Source organism: Mirounga angustirostris, unplaced genomic scaffold (genome assembly GCF_029215605.1).
Source record: "Mirounga angustirostris isolate CCGP_5_RB_7025 unplaced genomic scaffold, mMirAng1.0.hap1 SCAF_5, whole genome shotgun sequence".
Classification (NCBI taxonomy): domain Eukaryota; kingdom Metazoa; phylum Chordata; class Mammalia; order Carnivora; family Phocidae; genus Mirounga; species Mirounga angustirostris.
The window spans coordinates 153,624,740-153,637,180 of NW_026991713.1; the positions used below are offsets into that span (position 1 = coordinate 153,624,740).

General features: G+C 43.5%; 1 long non-coding RNA gene across 3 annotated transcripts in view; it reads right to left on the reverse strand.

The window, feature by feature from the left end:
• LOC123844496 (uncharacterized) overlaps nt 1–12,441 on the reverse strand; it is a 392,425-nt gene that overhangs the window by 357,005 nt on the left and 22,979 nt on the right. For all 3 annotated transcript variants that reach the window (XR_006790792.2, XR_010411862.1, XR_010411861.1), the window contains one exon: nt 4,088–4,172. This is a non-coding gene — a long non-coding RNA (uncharacterized LOC123844496). The remainder of the gene's footprint in view (nt 1–4,087; nt 4,173–12,441) is intronic.

The window sequence follows — 12,441 nt, forward strand, 5'->3', positions numbered from 1 at the left end:
TGTGCACATGAATGGTCATAGCAGAATTATTCATAACAGCTAGGAAATGGGAATAATCCAAGTGTCTATCAACTGGTCAATGGATACATGAAATGTGGTACAACCATACAGTAGAACAGTCTGAAAATGAATGAACTACTGTCACTTGCAACAGCACAGATGTACCTCTGGATAAATTAAAGAAGCCAGATGAAAAGACCACATATTATAGGATTCCATTTATATAAAATGTCCAGAGAAAAGCAAATTCACAGAGACGTATAGATTAGTGGGTTGCCTGGAGCTACAGATGGGAATGCAGATTGAATTCAAATGAACACGAGGGATCTTTTAGAGGGCAAATGGAAATTTCTAAAACTGGATCGAAGTGACGGTTGCACATATTTTAAAGTTTACTAAAAATCAGTGGACTGTACATTAAAATGGATGAATTTTGATAAAATCACCATATGATCTGGGTTTAAGTGCTGGCCCTACCACTTAGTATCCACGTGACCTGGAAGAAGCTGTAGAGCCATATAAGCTCTGTGAGCCTCCCTTTCTGTACAATGGGGACTCAACAGAGGAGTGTTGAGAGATGAGGGAGATACTGCGTGTTGTGCTCTCAACACAGGGCCTGACAGATGTCTGTGCAGCTGTTATGAACTCTCTAGTACCTTCTGCTTTTAGGGAAATCACTGCCACTCAAGTCCATACCAAGTCCAAGGTCCAATCTCCATTTCTACTTAAGTTGCTGGTTCTCAGATACCCCTGGGAAAAGTTCGATCTCTGCCTTGTCCCAAATCCCTGGTATGAGAATTATTCAGAATATTTCTGGGCCAGAAATGAAAGTATGTCAACTTCACCTACTTCACAGCTCCAGAAATTGAACCTGTTCCAGAATGCTATACTGCCACCGAAGTCCCCCCTTACCAAATACACGCATCTCCTCTTCTCTTTTTACTTCACTTTTTTTTTCCCAATGGAAAAAAAAATCATCTGGGCTTAGCGGGTCTGGGCTGCCAGGAGCTGACAGATACTCTAAGCAAGTTGCAGGAAACATCCCAGCCTCTGCAATGAACCTTTGGGGAAGGAACAGCCACTGAGAATGTGATTCACTTTGATGACAGCTTCTGATGAGGGTCCGAATCGGCTAGAGGGTTGGTCAATTTATGACCGCACAGAAGACTCCATAAAAGTCATAAATAAAAGGGCACATGGCTGTGAGTGCACCACACGAAGTCAGGAGGTCTCCCAGATGACAGAACACAAGGCCAGTAACTTGGATTCGGCTCAAGGTTTATCACCGACGCAGTGAAAGGTACAGCCCCCGGATGCCAGGGATGCTTGTCCCCGAGGACTAGGGGAGCCATTTCTCAGATGCCTCGGGCTGTGGATCTGTGGGCAGTGGGGGTGAGGAAAGGTTGCCTTCCCTAATAAATCCTGGGGCCGCCACGTTGACCCGGGATAAGGACTCTTGCGGGAATGAGACAGTAAGACCAGACTGTCTTACTGTCCACCACTCAAGCCACTCCTGAAACCAAGTGCTTTGTGTTCACATACAATGTGAAATAGCTTTCAGAACAGGCCACTTGTTGTACATCCACTCACTCATTTAAGGACCCTTACTCCTATTATTGCTGACAGCAACAACATTGGTTCTGAGCTGACTTCCCCTCCTGAAGTAACACACACTTCAAGTCATTGCTATGATGGTGAGCGTTACATGAGATAGAATTAAAAAGAAAGAAACCTCGGCACGTGCCTGGCACATGGTAATCCTCCATAAACCGCAGCTATGGGATTTCTCACTATCTAAACCCTTTTTTTATGGAAAGACTTAAAACTCACACAGCAGTGTTATGGAGCTCTTCTCTCATGTGGAGGATGCAGAATGTACTGGATATACACACTAGATATACACACACATGCTAGAAAGTATACATACCATATATACTAGATGTTATACATTATGTAGTACATATTGCATATACTAAATAGTGTGCATATTCTACATAATGTGCTACATATAATACAGTATAGTTGACAGTTTCTGATGTGTATCTGCTATGTGGATGTAGCTGCGCTCTCTCTCTCTCTCTCTCTCTATATATATAGACAGACAGTACACAGTGAGGGGACAGACATGATACACTACAGGGTGGTCAGGAAAGTCCTCCCTGATAAAGTGACATTTGAGTAGAGTCCTGAGTGAAGTGAGGGAGTGGGCCATGTGGATATCTGGGAGAAGGGCATCCCAGGTCATGGGAACAGCAGGGGCAAAAGCCCTGTGGTGCATCAAGTACAACATACCCGAGAGTTGAACCGTCACCAATGTGTGGGAGTGGACTGAGCCAAGTGGGTCAGGGCAGTAATACCAGACAAAATCAGATGTCAGGAGCCAGGGCCAAAAGGGCCTCCCAGGCCAAAGCAAGGGGTTCGGGTTTTATCCTAAACGTGATGGAAAAGCCCATCACATTTCAACTGAGAAGTAACGTGATCAGATTTACTCCCTTAAGAGATGGAGGCTACTGCGTGAAGGGTGGCTCATAAAGAGGCAAGGGAGGGAGGAGGGAAAACAGCTAAGGGGCTCCTGTAGTTGTCTCGGCAGGTGATGATGTGGCTGGGCCTGGGCAACAGTGGGGCAGATCTGGGCCCAGCTTTGGAGGTAGAACAGAAAGAACCAACAGGGCATCCAAAGGACTAGACAGCAGGGTGTGGGAGTGGGAGGAAAAGAAGAGGGGCAATGTGACCCCCGGCTCTTTGACAAGTACCCGGGAGGAGGCTGGTGCCATTCCTTGAGCAGTAAAGACACAAGAGAAATATCTGGGGTAGAGGGAGTGGGGAGCAAGGGGTAAAATGTAAACTATTATGAGCGAGTCTCAGTCACACTTCAAACCATGTCGGTCATTGAAAAAATATAAATAAATAAAAATAAAATAAACTATAGCAGTCATTTACATCTCTGTGGGACTAATAGCATCTCCTACTAATTAAGGCTTTTCAGTTCACAAGAAACTTTCACTTTTGCCATATTATACATGGTGTATTGCATAGTAAATAGCATATATCATGAATATGGTATACTATATAGATTAACGTTGCTTAAATACAGTATATATTACATAGTACACCGTATTATATAAAGTATATATATTATATAGTATATAATATTGTAATAGTGTGGCATCTGTATTATATAAACCTATATAATATATAGTATATTATATATTATACTAATAATACATTATGCTGAATATACCATATAGTATCTTATTATAGTATGTTAGATGGTGTATATATATCACATATATTATATACTACATTACATGTAATATATATCACAGAATATAAACAATATATGGTATGTATGGGTTATTCATGTTATGTGGTATACATGATAGAGCATGTATCATACATGTTGGTGCTTATATCCATAGTGTACATTATATACATTATGCAATGTATATACATATAATTTACTAGATGCTATATACCATGTAGTATATATTATATCTACTAAACAGTGTGTATCTTCTATATAACGTGCTACACATAATATCGTGTAGTTGAGAGTTTCTTATATATTTACATATTATACAGTGCATATAAAATAGTACATATTACATAATATATTATACATATAGCACATTACACATAGGTTATTCTTTACTGTTTCCTTGGGCCTTAAAAGCCCCCAACCTTCCCCCTAGTTTCTCCACCCAGCCAAACTGGGACAAAACAGAGTCTCGGAGAGGGAAATGACTTTCCCAAAGTCCCGGAGGTGGCAGGACAAACAGATGGAGCCGGGTCCATAGAATTCCACTTTCCCCACACTGCTGTATAAGCTTCAGACCTTTCCACGAGACAAGTTTGGACAGTAAGAAGTTTTTGCTCTTATTTATAGAATGTAAACATGCTCCAGATACTATGATGAGAATTTCTAAACTGTATCTCATTTAACCATCCCCACTGAAACCACCTCAAGGTATGTATTTTGTCGTGGTTATCTTTCCACAGATGAAAAAAAACTGAGGATCTGATAGATCAGGGCCCTTGCCCAAGGTCACAAGGTTGAGGAGGAATGACCCCCGAGTGTTTCACTCACCACATGGGGGTAACTGGGTAGAAAAGTCCAGATGCCAGTTACATGGGTTCAGCTGCAAGAATCCAGGTGTAGCTTTCTGCCAGGCCTGTGGAAAGAAATGTACAATGTTCATGTGACATTTCCCTTCTGAACTATCTCATCTGTCGTGAGAGAAAGACCTCCAGTTTGGGCTTCAGTGCATCGATTATGTTGTACAGTTAAACCCTCGTCCTGGGTGGGGGGAGGGGATGAGAATCACTAAAACTGAGCCTGACAAAGAAATGACTAGCACTCAGCGAAGACGGAGCTGAAGCCCCTGAAGGTGGAAATTACATAAACAGCAGCCTGGATTCCTAAAATGTAGATTTCTCCTATCCCAGTTCTTCAAAGGCTCCAGAGGCTTGAAGGAAAATAGCTCTAAGTAGACATTTGTTACTTATTTTTCTCTCGTTGCCCGTGCAAACATCCTCCCAAACTTCACATTTCTCTTATCTTTTTCCTCTATTCTCCATCACACCAGTTGCCTGGAGCCCATATTCCTCCATTTTTCATCTCTCAAAATTGCACAAAGCTTTCCCAAAGCATTGGTCTGTCGAAACTCATGTATAGTCTGAGATCCTGGCTGGAATGGGAGGAAGATGAGGGGAACAAGGAGGCAGACAGGAGCAAAAGCCTGAGTCTTGCCCACAGAGACCAGGAAAATAAGCATTTGTTCGGTTAATAGGGTGTAGGCTGCATGAATTTTAAAAACAGTGCAGGCGGCTCCGTCGGTTGTCTGACTGTTGATTTTGGCTCAGGTTATGATCTCAGGGGGATTGGGTTCCCAGCTCAGCACAGAGTCTGCTTGAGATTCTCTTCCTCCCACTCCCTCTGCCCCTCCTCCCACTCACCCTCTCTCTAAATAAATAAAATCTTTAAAAAAAAAAAAAGGAAACAACAGTGAAATGTGAAATGCGTCCTTTTAGAAGAACATAGTCAGTCTCTTAGAATTGGTTCCAACCGTTCTCCCCCACATATGTGAATAGAAAATTACCAGCTCTTGGGGGTAAAGAAGGTCAGGAGCCAACATTAATTGAGCACTTACTATGTGCCAGACACACATTTCCCTAATCCCTACAGAAACTCTGAGGGAGGAACAGTATCACCTCTTTTTACAGACTGGAATAATAAGAGATTGTAAGCACTCTAATAAGGATTTTGTCTGTCTTGTTTGCCCATATCGGCAGCAGAGTGCCTCTCGAATAGCAGGTGCTCAGTAAATATTTGGTGAAGGTACGAATGAAGGAATGAAGGAATGAATGAAGGGACCAACGCTCACAGAAATACAGTGTACAGGAATAATAAAGAACACGACATTGGAGTTGGAGAGACCTAAGGATTAGATGCAATGGTGCTGATGAGATGAGATTATAAAGCACTTATAACCAAGCCCTCCATAAAGGGCAGCTATCTTTATTGTGGTATCATGACGATCAAGTCTACACTTGAATTAAATGAATGTTTGACGTTGGGCTCCTGGACGGCTCAGTCGTTAAGTGTCTGCCTTCGGCTCGGGTCATGATCCCAGGGTCCTGGGATCGAGCCCCACATTGGGCTCCCTGGTCTGCGGGAAGCCTGCTTCTCCCTCTCCCACTCCCCCTGCTTGTGTTCCCTCTCTCGCTGTGTCTCTCTCTGTCAAATAAATAAATAAAATCTTTTTTAAAAAAATGAATGTTTGACGAAGCTGAAGAAGACCGAGGAGGAGGAGGGGAAAGAAGAGAAGATCAGGATGATCTCAGGAGTATCGGTAGAAAAAAAAAATCCTGGCTTGAAATCTTGTGGAAGATAGGAAAACGTGCCAGGGGTTGCCCTCTACATTCTTACTGAATTACATCAGTCTTTGTAAGGGCTGCCATCTGTCTTGAACATCCTATGGACCCAGAATTCAGGCTCCTTCTTTCCCTATCCCAGCCAACTGGAGCTAGATGTGAGTTTTATTCCTCTGCTATCCACTTTTGGAATGACATTTGAAGTTTTGCGTTTGGTCTCTTTAAGGACATTCCACACACAACATATCCAAAATGTCTGGATTGGATGTCTCTCCAATATAATGGTTCTCAAGGTGTGCTTCCCAAACCAGTAGCATCAACACCACCTAGGCACTCGTTAGAAATGTGAATTCTTGGACCACCCTGAACCTCCCGCATAGGAAGTTTTTGGGGGGTGGTACCCCACCATCTGTGTTTCCACAAGCCCTCCAGGTGATTCTGATGCACCTGCATAGGGTTTTGAGAATCAGTGCTCAAATGAAAGGCAAACAGGGTAGCCAGACTGTCCTCTCCGTTTCGTGCATGAGAGGTCTCTGATCTTCAAGTGAGAGGGGTAGGAGGAAGCAGGCTCCCTGGAGAACAGGCATCCTCTCCAGCAAATGGGGGGAACCAGAAAACTCTGTTGCTCAGTCAATCCCAAATACTGAGCACCTACCACGTGCCGGGAGCTGTGCTGAGTGCCAGGAAAACCATGGCAAACAAGACAATATGATTCCAGCTCTCCAGGACTGAACCTGCAATTCATACACATCACACTGGCAAAGAGTGAGAATCTAACAAAAGCAAGTGCTAGAGAAACAGGAAGTCTCACGGAAGGCTGGTAAGAGCGAAGATTGGTACAACTGCTCAGCAGAGCAGTTTAGTGAGATCTAGTCAAGTTGGAGATGTGTAGATTTTACAGCCCCTCAGTTCCATTCCTGGGTATATACCGTGCACCTGGAGAAGCTCCATCAGTTTTCACAAGGAGAAATGCTCAGGACAGAGGGGCGCCTGGCTGGCTCAGTCAGTACAGCAAGCGACTCTTGATCAAAGGGTCGTGAGTTCAACCCCACATCAGATGTGGAGCCTACTTAAAATTTAAGAAGAGAAAGAAGAAGGAGACAAACAGAAACAACCTGAATGCCCACTTACAGGAGAATGGATAAATAAATTGTGATATAGTTGTACAGTGAATGCAATCATAACAAATTAACACTAATAGTAGTAGCAAAATAAATGAATAGTGGAATAAGTGAAACACAATTTTGATAAATTGAAAAAAATCATAATGGTGAAAAAAAGGCTGTCATGAAATGATTTGTAAAGCGGGATTCTATTTAAAGTTTTACGTGATGGCTAATGATGTTGAGCATTTTTTCATGTGTCTGTTAGCCATTTGTATGTCTTCTTTGGAGAAGTGTCTGTTCATGTCTTCTGCCCATTTTTTGACTTGATTATTTGTTTTTTTGGGTGTTGAGTTTGAGAAGTTCTTTATAGATCTTGGATACCAGCCCTTTATCTGTAGTGTCATTTGCAAATATCTTCTCCCATTCCGTGGGTTGCCTCTTTGTTTTGTTGACTGTTTGCTTTGCTGTGCAGAAACTTTTTATCTTGATGAAGTCCCAAAAGTTCATTTTCACTTTTGTTTCCCTTGCCTTTGGAGACGTGTCTTGAAAGAAGTTGCTGTGGCCAGTGTCGAAGAGGTTAATGCCTATGTTCTTCTCTAGGATTTTGATGGATTCCTGTCTCACACTGAGGTCTTTCATCTATTTGGAGCTTATCTTTCTGTATGGTATAAGAGAACAGATGAATGGATAAAGAAGATGTGATCCATATATACAATGGAATATTACTCAGCCATCAGAAAGGATGAATACCCATGATTTGCATCGACATGGATGGAACTGGAGGAGATTATGCTAAGTGAAATAAGTCAAGCAGAGAAAGACAATTATCATACGGTTTCACTTACATGTGGGACATAAGGAATAACATGGAGGACATTAGGAGAAGAAAGGGAAAAATGAAAGGGGGGGGAAATCAGAGGGGGAGACTGAACCAGGAGAGACTATGGACGCCGGGAAACAAACTGAGGGGTGGAGGGATGGGTTAGTCTGGTGATGGGTATTAAGGAGGGCACATATTGCATGGAGCACTGGGTGTTATATGTAAACAATCAATTGTGGAACACTATATTAAAAACTAATGAAGTACTATATGGTGACTAACATAATAAAAAATAAAAATAAAAAATAAAATAAAAAGTAAATAAAAAAATTAAAGTTTTAAATTATGCAACAGAATACTATATGTTGGTTACAGAATATAGATACACAATCAAAGCATAAAAATCTGCATGGAGGGGTGCCTGGCTGGCTCAGTCAGTGGAACATGTGACTCATGATCTCAAGTCATGAGTTTGAGCCCCACCTTGGGTATAGAGGTTACTAAAAATAAATATATAAACTTAAAAAAAAATGTTTTGTTAAACGTGCATGGAATAAAAAACACAACTGGAGGATAAAGTTCATCACTGGGAAGAGAGAGAGAGGTGAAGGGACACAAGACTGAGATGGGTCCAGCAGGCTGAGACTGTATTTGTTATGTTACATTTCTTTTTGTTTTTTGAGAGAGAGCATGCTTGCAGGGGGTGGGGGTGGGGCAGATGGAGAGGGAGAGAGAGAATCCCAAGCAGGCTCCGTGTCAGTGTGGAGCCCTGTATGGAGCTCGGTCTCACGACCCTGAGAGCATGATCTGAGCCGAAATCAAGAGTCAGAGGCTTAACCCACTGAGCCACCCAGGCGCCCCTGTTAGGTTATGATTCTCAAGCTGAGTGACGTGTAAATGGTTGTTCACTATATCAGTCTATAGTTTTGTATGTGTGTACCTGAAATATTTCATAATGAAATGATTTTACATAGGCCACTACAAGTAATTAATAAATAATTATAAACGTGGAAAGCACTACAAAGAAGGACTATAGGCTGTCATGAGACGTAACAAGTTCCTGTATTTCAACCTTGCCTTTAACTTGCCTTCTTGAAAGTCCTACTGTCAGCTGCAACCAGTCATAAATTATACTTCATTTTTGCTTGTCTATATTCTTTAATTTTCTGACAAAAGAAATAAACCCTTTGGATTTCGAGATACATAACTGGTATTTTTGAAGGAGGCAGTCAAATTCAGTTTATAAAAGTTTGCATAGGATATTCCAATGTTCTAGATGTCTAATATATACTTTTGAGTACAGACACATAAGAAAGTAAGTAGGGAACTCTGGAAGGATCTACATAAAGAAGTTAGCAGCCCTTATTTCTGGTGGGAGTATTAGAAATTTGTACTTGCTGGGGCACCTGGGTAGTTCAGTCGGTTAAGTGTCTGCCTTCGGCTCCAGTCATGATCTCGGGATCCTGGGATTGAGCCCCACGTTGGGCTCCCTGCTCAGTGGGGAGATTGCTTCTCTCTCTCCCTCTGCCCCTCCCCCCCACTCATGCATGCACTGTCCCTCTCTCTCTTTCTCAAATAAATAAATTCTCCTCTTCCTTCTGGAACAGAAACCCTCCTTCCTGTGGGAAACCTATTCCTGTATTTCAAGGGAGACTTGCCTTGGTTCCACCTCCTCAGGCCATTGGCTCATGAACCCGTCCAATCTGACCATTTATTTGTAGCCCCAGGGATTGGCACATGTGATACCCATGCATCCATCCCTGAGACTTCTCCTTTCTAGTAGGGTGGTTCAAACGCTAGGAATTAGTCTGGGGTTAATCGTGTTTACTTTTAGGCCTCTTCTGCAAGACAGCATCCTTTCTGAGGTCTTTGAGCCCTGGTTAGAGCCCTGCCTGGTTCGTCCCTGGAACATCCCTGTCCTAGGGACCAATACGTTCTCTTGAATCACCTGCACCAGTTTGAGATTGATTTCCCACACTTAGGGCTGAACAAGCTCTGACTTTAACACTTCTATTTTGCTCCCCTCTATTTTCTACATTTTGCCACAATGAGCCTGAGTCACATGCAGAACATGTTTCAGATTTGAAAGCACCAAGAAAGGAACCGGCAGATCAGCGTTTATCTGCCGAGGGCTGCTGGCTCACGCACGATTTTCCTCTGAGGCTAGGCCTAGCCCGCCTCATCTGGGGAAGGCCACAGTTCACCTCCGACTCTGTGATCCCACCGGCCCCTCTGAGGTCTCCAGGCCTGACTCACTGCTTCTCAAGGCTTTCTCCCTCAGCTCACCGACAAATCCACCTTTTCCAGCACCCCCTATTGGTCCCAGCTTTCCAGGGATAATTAGTATGAAATTGGGTGTCTCTTTCCCTGTGAGAGAAAATTTCTTTCATGGCATACACCGGAGCAGAGTGTGGGTGGCTTTACCAGGGAGGTAGAGAAGCTTATGTAAGTGACATTATTATATATGATCACATCACCAGGGTAGGAGAAACTCATTCCTATTTGGGTGTTATCCTGACCATTAAGTTTTAGTCTTGTGTGAAATAAAACGATGAAGAAAAGCCACGTTCTCTTTCCCTCACCCAACCTCAGAATAATATCAACACTTCTTCAGCCTTACTTGGTCCGGGCACCGTTCTAAGCTTCCAGGTACTAATCCTCATAGAAACCCCATGGGGGAATATCATAATTATCCCCATTTTACAGGTAGACAGACTAAGCTCCAGAGAGATGGCACAAATTGCCCAAGATCCCATAGCCAGAAACTGGGAGAGCCAAGACCCCAAATCATGCCATTCATATCCCACATCCATGTTCTAAACCTCTCAGACAAGCCAACACTGATGCTCTGTAGAAAACCACAATCAGGGGCGCCTGGGTGGCTCAGTCATCAAGCATCTGCCTTCGGCTTGGGTCATGATCCCAGGGTCCTGGGACTGAGCCCCACATCGGGTTCCCTGCTCCGTGGGAGGCCTGCTTCTCCCTCTCCAACTCCCCCTCCTTGTGTTCCCTCTCTCTCTGTCAAATAAATAAATAAAACCTTTAAAAAAAAGAGAGAAAAAAGAAAAGAAAACCATAATCAACCAGTCGGATTTCTCCATTTGGTCAAATACACTGTAAATTAGTCAGCAATAGGGGGAGAAAAAAAGAAAAACAACCCAACTATTTTTGTTTTCTTTTAATTAAATTGACCTCCTAGCTTTTGCAAATGCAGAATCTCAGAAATTGTTACAGACGACGTTGTGCGTATAAGGCAGAGGTTTTAAATTTAAATTGGCCAGAGACCAAATTCAGCCCACAGATGTGTCTGCTTTGGCTGGATCAGGTTACTTTTCAAAATGTTTTAAGTGGGGCATGTACTCCTTAATTTACCACAGCCCCACCACTCCCTACAGTGTTAGATCTGGCCTACTCATTTACAGGGAATCTGAATTAGCAGCCTCTGATCTAGGGGACGCTTGGTAACAAAAGAAAAAGGAAACTTGTAATAATAAGAGCTACAATGCGTTGAGTGCTCACTCTATGCTGGATCTCCTAGGAGGTGCTTCTCATGCTTTGTCTCATTTAATGGTAGCCAGTCTTGTGAGAGGTTGGGGGTACAGGAACCATGACAGTGCACCTGCTGGAACTGAAATCCATCAGGGATAGAGGGCAGCAGGGAAACTAAGGCAGGCCCAGTCCTAGAAAACACAGGACTCCTCTGGCGTGGGACCCCTTAACCTTTTTTAAGCTGCACTGCCCAGACGCGCGCCACCCAACCTTCTCCCCTTAGCTCAGAGTCAGACTTGGGACTTCTTCGACCAAGTGTTTCACCTAATCAGGTCCTTGCACGTTGCTTCCCAGAGCCATGTCTGCCCCTTGGAGAACCCAGACTGACACAGGGGCTTTCCCAAGATCCCACAACTAGCAAGTGACAGAGCCAGGATTTGAACCAGGTCCCCCCAACAACACAAGCCAGCGTTCTGAACCATGACGTCAGACCCTTTTTTGCCATGGACTCTTATTTTCTCAAACTCCTTGGTTCAGAGCAGCCAGAAATCATGATCTGGACCCAGAAGTGAGCTAGGGGCAAGTGGGAGAGTTTCAGACCCCAGAGCCAGGCTGATACTCATACCTGGATGCCTAACAGTTGCCATGGTGACCAGGAAAGGAAGGCCCAGGAAGGAAGCACAGGTGACTGGAAAAGAGACATATGTCTATGATGTTCTTTTCGCACTGCCCTGCAGGACAGTCAGCCCCTTGCCTGGGGCTGGTGGGAAACAAGGCCATGCAGTAGAAGAGCGAGCACTGGACTGAGAGTCTGGAGGGGGGGTACCCAGGCTACCCTACAGAGATGCACCAGCAAGCAGGAGTTGTAACGAAGGGCTCCGTAGCCCATGAAGTATTTTCACGTCTACCATCATCATATTTGATCCTTAGATAGAATCGTTACATGTGTAAGAACTTTTAACTTTGTTATAGCATTTGCATGTTTAATTGCACCCTTGCGAACTAAGGTGAAATTCACCTTATTAATCATCACTAAATAAATCCCTGCAGCCACTCCACCCAGCACAGCTTGATTTTACATCAGTTTGCTGGGAGGGTCCTTACAGCCTTAACTGTGGGGTCATCCTTAACATGATTCTTTGACTGCTCTGG